Source organism: Chrysochloris asiatica, unplaced genomic scaffold (assembly GCF_000296735.1).
Source record: "Chrysochloris asiatica unplaced genomic scaffold, ChrAsi1.0 scaffold00004, whole genome shotgun sequence".
In the NCBI taxonomy this organism is placed as follows: Eukaryota; Metazoa; Chordata; class Mammalia; order Afrosoricida; family Chrysochloridae; genus Chrysochloris; species Chrysochloris asiatica.
This window is the reverse complement of record NW_006408522.1, coordinates 12776933-12786459: the sequence shown is the minus strand read 5'-3', so window position 1 is coordinate 12786459 and position 9527 is coordinate 12776933. Positions and strand designations below refer to the sequence as shown.

At 41.8% G+C, this 9527-nt stretch overlaps 1 protein-coding gene across 1 annotated transcript in view; it reads left to right on the top strand.

The window, feature by feature from the left end:
- Positions 1 to 9527, top strand: part of LIPC (lipase, hepatic) — a 48244-nt gene that overhangs the window by 31014 nt on the left and 7703 nt on the right. The window lies entirely within an intron of this gene.

The window sequence follows — 9527 nt, the reverse complement described above, 5'->3', positions numbered from 1 at the left end:
GGGAGAAAGATGAGGCTTTCTGCTCCCGTAAAGATTTACAGCCTTGGAAACCCTGTACAGGGTCACTATGAGTCGGAACCGACTCCATAGCACATAACAACCACAGTCACTGTTGTCAATTTGATCTCAGATAGATCTTCCAAAGAGCACAATGCTCAAGGCAGACTTTCTTTACTAATTAAGCCAAAATGTTGTTTGTTATAAAGACGACTACAGGAGATATTTTTGGTTTAAAGTTTAAAGGTTATCTCAGGGCTTTAGTTTCAGGAGTCACCCAGCCTTAAGGGCCTCCCATAGGATAAGCACTGGACTGCTAACCACAAGATCAGTGGTTCAAACTCACCAGCCACTCCTTGGAAATCCTACACAGGGTTGCTGTGAGTGGGAACCAACTTAATGGTACATAACAACAACAACAGCCAGCCTTAATGGCAACAGAAAAGATTACATGACAATTTGAAATTCTATTCCTCATTTTCCCCCCCTTTTGATTGGGATTCTTCTATAGACTCCTTACAATGTTCAGCCCGGGTAGCCATGGTCACACAGTGTGTGAATAGCAAACACAATGTTGGATCTGAGATGACTCAGATTCCATTGCCCTTGCTCCTTGTTCTCCACATGTGGCCTTCTCTGGGGGGGGGGACCATCATCCCTCCACTGAGTGCCCTCTCACACCACAACCACTTCAGTTGTGTTTCATCTCTTTTGCTTCCTGGCTGCCTCCACTCCTCTTTTCCAGTCCTATTTTTGGACTCTCTTCTTTCCTGCCCCTTGATCTCCTTTCCCTGCACCCTGAGCCTCTCCCAGTCATCGGGGACTTTCTCATGGCTCATTGCAGTCTGTGAGAACATACATTTCTTCTAGTTGGTGAACTAAGCTGTGACCTAGGGAGTCCTTCTGCCTTTGGCTTTTCTCGACTCCTTCTTTGGAAGATTTTCACTGAGTTTCAGGGAGAGTTCAGGAGGAAGCCCTGGGTGTCATAGGAAGGATACAGGTTTGGAACGTGGATACAGATTGTTCAGAAACTTGACATCAGTGTCAACCGTGTCTATGATCTTCACCTAGTGACAAAGCCTAAGTGGGCCTCAGTTTCCACAACCACAAAGTGAGGGTAGTGGACAACATAGCAGCATAAGGGAAGAACCATTCAAACTGAAACAAAACCTCACCGCATCAGTGCAAGCATGTAGGAAGGAAATGGGCAGCAATGGGTTAACACCAGTCACTTTTCGATACACCATCTTGTCACATCCTCACACCCAGCCTGTAAGAGAGCTTTTATTCCTCACTTGACAGATGAGAACACTGAGGTTCTGGGAGGTTATGATTTGTTCAAGACCCCATGTTAGCAGATGACAGAGAGAGAACTCAATTGAGGGTTCTTATTACGCTACACATGAAGCACACATACCGCCAAGCACAAAGAACTGGTATCAGGATGCCAATCAACACAACACACACACATACAACACTCCTTACCCTTTACACAACACCACGCTCCCTACCCCTCACACATACATGCACAATGTTTCTCACCCTTCACACACACATATAAATAACGCTCCTTACCTACACACAACACAAATCTCCTTACCCAATACAACACTCCCTATCCCTCACACACACTTACTCAATACTTCTTACCCAATACACACAACATAATGGTCCTTACCCATATACACACACAACACTCCCTACCCCGCACACAATACAACACATATCCTACCCCTCATACACACATAACACAACACTCCCTAACCCTCACACAGACACAACACAATACTCCTTACCCTTCATACACACATACACAAAAAACACAATGTCCCTTATCCCTCAAATACACACAACACAAGACTCCTTAGCCTTCTCACCACATACACAACATAACACTCCCCAGCCACCACCTCCCCTCAACACACACACACACACACACACACACACACACACACACTTCCCTATCTCCACCCCTAGACAGTTAACCATGAACTACCGACAGGATACAGGCACTTCATCTCATAACACAGGGCCGCACATAAATGGGGCAATACTGTTAGTCCTAATGTAATCACCAGAATAAATGTATACACATATATGTTTGTTTGGGGTCCTGGTGTGATGCTGTAGGATAAGCACTGAACTGCTAACTGCAAGGTCAGCAGTTCAAACCCACCAGCTGCTCCTTGGAAACCCTACACAATGTCTCTATGAGTCAGAACCGACTTGACAGCAGTTAACACCACCACCACCAATAATATATATGTTGCTATTAGGTGCCATCGAGTCAGTTCCAACAGAACGAAGCACTGCCCAATCCTGTACCATCTTCACAATTGTTATGCCTGAACCCATTGCTGCCAACACTGTGCCAACCCATCTCATTGGGGGATGGATTTTTGCTGACCCTCTTCTTTACCAAGCATGATGTCTTTCTCCAGGAACTAGTCCAAAGTATGAGAGACGAAGTGTCATCACCCTGATGTATGAGGAGCATTCTAGCTGTACTTGTTTGTTATTCTGACAGTCCATGGTACTTTCAATATTCTTCTCCAACACCATAATTCAAATGCATCGATTCTTCTACGGTCTTTCTTATTCATTGTCTAACTTTCACATGCATATGAGGCTGTTGAAAATACCATGGCTTGAGTCAGGGGCACTTTAGTCCTCAAACCGACATCTTTTTCCTTGAGATAAATATATGAGGGTGAGTAAAAAATTATCCACACTTGGATTATATTAAACCACCTGTCCATGTCTACAGCTGATGACAGCATTGAGCATGCACGTGAAATGATTCTGTTGAATAGACGAGTGACAATGGATTATGTGGCAAATCATTTGCAAATCAGCCATGGCTCTGCCTGTGTAGTAATCCACCACAGACTTGGGTTTTGGAAAGTTTGTCTGAGAAAGGTACTGAAACAACTCACGGAAGAGCATAAACAGAAGCATTTGGACATCTGCAAACAAAATTTGGGCCAATACTCGAAGGAAGGTAAAAGTTTCTTTAAAAATCATTACTGGTGACAAGGCATGGACTCATCACTACGAGCCTGAAAGTAAATGGCAGAGTGTGGATGAAAACATCCTCAATCGCCGACCAAGAAAAAGTTCAACAGTCAACCATCAGCTGGAAAATTGATGCTTACGGTTTCCTGGGATTCTCAAGGGCCAATATAGGAACAGCATCAGGAAAAAAGTTCAATAATCAACAGTGCTCATTACAATGAGATGTTCACTGAAGAGCTGAAAACTAAACTTCTGATGAAAATCAGAAGACTGCTATCCAAGGGCATTGTGACCTTGAATGACAATGCACATACACACACCTCTGCCCACACTATTGACACTCTAAAAAAAAAAACTTCATTTTGAGGTGTTAGAGCATCTTCCCTGAAGTCCTGATTTTGCTCCATTGGACTTTTGAACTGTCACCTATTTGGTCCCCTGAAAACAGACCCTTCAAGAACAAAGAGTCACCTCTGATGAAGAAGTGAAGACAATGGTGCACTCATGACTCATAGCTCAGCCTCAAACATTTTTTAATAAGGGACTATGAAAGCTTGTTGACAGATGGACAAAGTGTATCGAAAAAGCAAGGAGATTGTGTCAAAATGATGTATTTATCTTTTCTAAAAACTGATTAGAATAAATTCTACAGCCTGAGTACATATAATATTGGAAAATTTATATATATTGTTAGTTGCCAATAACATATCTGTATTTACAAAAACAGGTGCCCCTTTTCTTACTCTCTTGAGCCTGCTCTGTGTTCATCCAGTTACCTTACTAACATGTGCTAGCCAGCCCGGACACCATCCTTGGGCCTTTCTATGTCCTGATGTTTAATTTTCCTTTCAGGTTAGAAGCATTACAGATGGAGGAACAAACCCTACCGACACCTTAGGAAAACACAAGCGATTTCATTCTTACTGTCTCCATGAGAAAAAAAGAAAGACCCAGAAAAATAGACCTCATTAGTATTTGCAAACAGACTCACAATATCTCCCAGAGCAAATAGCTAATGAGTCTGAATCATTTTGTCCATGAGACAGAAGAAGATTCTCTTTTCATGAATTCCACAATCTGATGCTCACAGTTGGTGACCTTCTGAAAAAAAAATTTATTTTCCCCTTTTTAAGTGGCCCAGGGACCATCCTCATAGGATTAGACTCCAGGATTTTTAGGGTACCTGAACCCCAGGAGAATCCTCTAGTGAGAAGAAGACTCCACGCGTCGTTCACCTCTTCTCTACATGGAGTTTGCTGATCTCATTCTGGGTTAATGGACTACTGCATACTTTTATCTTTTTAAGACCTGAAATCATGTCTCCTGCCAGACTGGGGAACGCGTTATGCTAGCCTCTTTGCAGTCAGAAGATCAAAAGCATTTTCCTCCAAATCATTTTTTAAATCCTAATTAAACATGTCATAAGGTGAAGTGAGCAAAATTACTCACGCTTTTCCCTTTAATCTTTGTAATAATGTCATTGTCCTAGAGGAGGGGAATGATATGCAAATAGTTTAAAAAAAAAAAAAAAAAGAAAGAAAATCAAAATCTGGAGAACATTAATTCTTAGTATGGATGGTCTTTTTCTATTTAAAAATAATAATTTCATTTCAAGATTTCTTAAAAAAAAAGCAATTTCCCTAAATACAGATAAAACAGGATTCTCTGGGCAAACATGCAGTTTTTCAGGAATGTTCTTCAGTTGTCACAGGGCAGGCTCCTTCAGAAGTTTCTCTCTCAAAGTCCTCATGGTTTGTACCTTTTGGGGGGTTCAGACTTTCTGTGTGAATCCTGCCCCAGGAAGGTGCTCCTGAGGTACAGGTTATTCTTACCCATAATAGGTGAGGGCTAAAGAAGGTTGTGCAGTCATCAAAGCTGCCCTTCCAGTTGCACACAAGCACCTTCCCCCAGAACTGTGGAATCATCATGTTTCATACTCTGGTAATGTAGGGATTCTGAGTCAGGCTGCTCATCTCACAGTCAGCAGTTCGAAACTATGAGTGGTTCCACAGAAGGAAGATGAGGCTTTCTGCTCCCATAAAGATTTTACAGCCTCGGAAACCCTATGAGTTGTTATGAGTCGGAACCAACGGCACGGCACATAACCAACCATATAGGATTTCTGAGGAGCAGCTGGTTTGAACCACTAACCTAGTGGTTAACAGTCCGGTGCTTACCCTGTAGCACCACATCAGGAATCACTGGTATATACACGGTATAAAACACTGACTGTGTTGCAGGATGCATAGTAGGGTCTCCACAAATACAAGCTATTTTATAAATTCCTACTAGAGTCCTAGTGTGGTGCTGTGGGTTAATGCATTAGACTGCAAAGTTGTTTGAACTGCAAGGTCAGTGGTTCAAGCTCACCAGCTGCTCCTTGGAAACCCTATGCAAGGTTGTTGTGGGTCAGAATCAATTTGGCGGCATTTAATAACAACAACTGACAATTAGGGGGCTTAATACAATATATGTTCCACATTGTTCTTCACACAAAGAGCTGGTCAAGTACTCTTTAGACAGCTAATATGGCTGTGGAGTTCTGGTTTGGCACGGTAGGATAATTCACTGGACTGAAAGGTTGAGTTGAACTACAAGGTCAGTTTGAACAACAAGGTCGACAGTTCAAAAACCATCAGCTGCTCCTTGGAAACCCTATAGATTCGCTATGGATCGAAACCGACTCGAAGGCACTTAACAACAGCAAGTATGTGCTGTTCTGTTGTGGGGATACCAGCATAACTCTGCCCCAAACTGCCTTCCAAAAGATTAGACATAGACACTAATGCCCATGGAACAAGGCAGAAGGTGCTGCTTCCCAGGCTCCCAGCTTTTCCAAAGCCAGGACCACAGCTTCAATGTCTCTTGCTTTCTTTTTTAAATACTCTTAAAAGCATCTGGATTTTTTTTCCCCCAATCAGATTTTATTTTGGATACAATGCTTATTGTAGAAAATCTGGAACTTGCAGAAAAACTTAAAGAAAAGAATTAAAATGATCTCCATCTCTACTCTAGAGAAAAGTACAGTCAATATTTTTGTGAATTCTCCTACTTCTATGCATACTGTTTTATAGAGTTGCTCTCATACTAGATATTGTATATTCTGGCTGGGGTTTCTCACACACACACACACACACTTCTTTCATAAGTATTGAAATCTTTCCAAAAATATCTTTTAAAGGCTTCATAAGAGTATATCACATGGTTGGGACTATGAACTCAGAATCAGCAGACTGACTTCTAATTGCAGCATTAGGTGCATGACATAAGATAAGTTACTTAACTTTCCTGAGCTGCAGCTTCTTCATTTGTAAAATGATGTGGTAGGGAGGTTAAAGTAAGAACTTTATAAAGTTGTTGTAAAAACAAATGAGGTCATTATGCAGAAGGATTAGTGTGTCTGGGACATAGTAAAGGGCTAAACAGCCATTACCAAAATTCTCCTTGTTCTTCCCCTGTTACTAAATACTTAGGGCATTTCTGGTTTGTTTGTAAATAAGTAATTCTGTTATGATGTCTTTGAACTTAAATCTTTTCCCATATTTCAGCTTTTTGTTCAGGGTATATAAACATTCAGGTATTTAAACATTCAGGTTCTGGAACCAGGGAGCTTGGGCTCCTATACCAGTTATGCTGTGTGATCCTCGGAAGTCACTTAACCTCTCTGTACTTCCATTCCTTCTTCTATAAAATAAGATAATAATAGTTGTGAGGTTGTTGTAAGGATTACATAAGATAACAGACATCAAGCACTTGGCTGAATAAACGCACAATAAATATTAGTCACAGTTTCTATTCAATTAAGCTTTCACTGGTTTATCCCCAGCTGCAGTGGTCTGAGCACAAGATAGGCCTCCAACTAATACCTGATGAACTGAATTGAAAGTCAGTTGCTGCGAGCGGTCCTTGAATGCCTTGCAAGAAACCTTGCCTCCTTGTTAGGAGGTTAACCTCACACCAGTCCTCCCACAATGCCTTTCCTCCCCACCCCAATTCCTATGCCCTGTGTCTTTGAAAAGCCTTTCCTTTTGACACACTATTACAGAATTCCCATGACAGGCACCAGATAGTGTCAGACTTCTCCAAAGATTTCTGAGATAGTAGGCCAGATTATCTGCCTCTGTAATCAACAAGCATGGATCCATAGTTCTCTATTGCTCACCCACAATCTCAAAGTTTCAAGGCCATCAAACTATGGTATCCTAAGCTTGAGAATGTGCGCACCTATATATGTATCCAGCGCGAGATGCTACCTGAGCTAACACTTACTTAAAGCAGAAAACTCTCGCCCTGAAAACCAACTCTTAGTGCTTGGTTATTGTTCTGAACATCAACACAATCATTTGGTGCATCAAAGAGAAGCTCTTAAGGAAATCCAAGTAATAGCATCCCCAGGTACAAGAGCAAACCCACCAGAAAGCCCAGATGGGGACATTAGCTTATGCCAAAGGGTGGGGTTGTGTAAATAATCCAGAAAGCCAGCAATGCAGGCACACCAGGTCACTGCGGCTGGTGTGTTGGCAGCATACGATCAGCAACAGCTGCTGCTAAGTTGGTTGTGCAGCTCCCAGCCTCCAGTGGAAAAGGCACCACTTGGGAGCTAGTAGATGGAATCACGGAGATGATGGATTTCCACCTTCCTCATGCACAGATGGATGGCACAGGGGCAGTTACCATTATCTGAGGTTCCATAGGAATTCTCCCATGACAAAGCTTGAAACCCAGGTTTTGAATTCTCAGAGGTGGTTTTCATTTTTCTAGACATTTATACACATACTGATGCATTAGCCCCAAACAAATTGTCAGTTTGTTCATCCTGCAAAAGTTTATTGAGCATCTACTATGTGCAAGGGGTACTGATGTGGCACTGTAGGATAAGCAGTGGACTGCTAACCTCAAGGTCGGCAGTTCAAATCCACCAGCTAGTCCTCAAAAACCGTATACAGGATCGCTATGAGTCAGAATCAAATCAATGGCACTTAACAATAGCAACAATATGCAAGGTGTGGCACTGTAAAATAAGCACTGGACTGCTAATTGAAAGGTCGGTCGGCAGTTCAAACCCACCAGCTGCTCTCAGAAACCCTATACTGGGTCACTATGAGTTGGAACACACTTGATGGAACTTAGCAAAAACAATAAGTATTCAAGGCAAAGGAGCCCTTTGGCACAGTGGTTAAGCATTCAGCTGTTAACCGAAAGTTCAACAGTTTGAACCCACCAGTCAGTCCACATAAGGAAGATGTAGCAGTCTGCTTCCAAAAAGGTTACAGCCTTGGAAACCCTGTGGGGCCCTCAATCTGTCTCCTAGGGTTACTATGCATCCGAATCAACTGGACAACAATGGATTGGGATTGGTTTGTTTTTTACACACAAGGTGGGGTTCCTGGATGGTACCGTTTGCAATCAACTACTAACTGAAATGATGTTTGTTCAAATGCACTCAGCAGCATTTTGGAAAGAAGACTTGGAGATCTTTACAGCCAAGAGAGCCCTACGGTGTACTTCTACTTTGTAATGCATGGGGTTGCCATGGGTTAGAGCCAACCTAAGGGCAGCAGATTTATACACAGGGACTGTATCAGGATTAGCGGGTTGACCATTGCCTAGAACAGGAACAGCAAGTGCACAGGGAGAATGCCATCGTCTTCCACGGCATACACCAGTCTTCCCAAGAGCCCGGGCGTAATCTCAAAGTTGGAAGAAAACAATTTATCTTATTTTTCTCTACCTCAATAAGTTCTATTCTTAATTAATAAAAATATATTGCTTACCATGAAGCAGGTACTGAGTAAACACTTTATATTGTGTTATCTCATTTTTTTCATCACAACAACCATATGAGGAAGAGTTCTGGAAAGGACCCAAATATGAAGCTTACATGATCCCAAATCCCTAGGGATGTCACCCTCCTGGCACATCCATCGCTGGGCACAAAATATTGTCAGTCAGGGAAGCGCTGACTACATTTTCAGAGATTTTATTGAGGCTTCACTACTTAGGCATGATTGGTCATGTGATTGAACACTATCTCCAGCTAATACCTCATAGCTTAAAGCCTCAAACCACTAACCACATGACTGGTCTTTCGAATGTCCAGTCCCCGTCTTTAGCCATCTTGTTCACATGAACTATAGAAAGGCCCACCACAAACAACAAAGATTTTCCAATCACTCAGGAAATGCCAAGGATTTGGAGGTTACCTCCCAGGAACTTGGAACAAAGGCCAGCCAAATTATTTACTATGCAGAAACCTAAAAACTATATATATCCTTTGATTTCCCCTTGCCAATTATATGACATATCCCAGCAAGAATTGTATCTGGAATTCAGTGAGAATGCCATCTACGATATACTTCTATTCTGCATTCTTCTGTTAAGTAATGTTTATTTTTATTATAAGCACAATTTAAGTATTCTATAGACATTTTTTAAAATACAGGAAAATAAAAAGAAGAAAATAGAAAGCATTCAGAATCTCATCTCACAGAAAAGAAACAAGTTAACATTTTGAT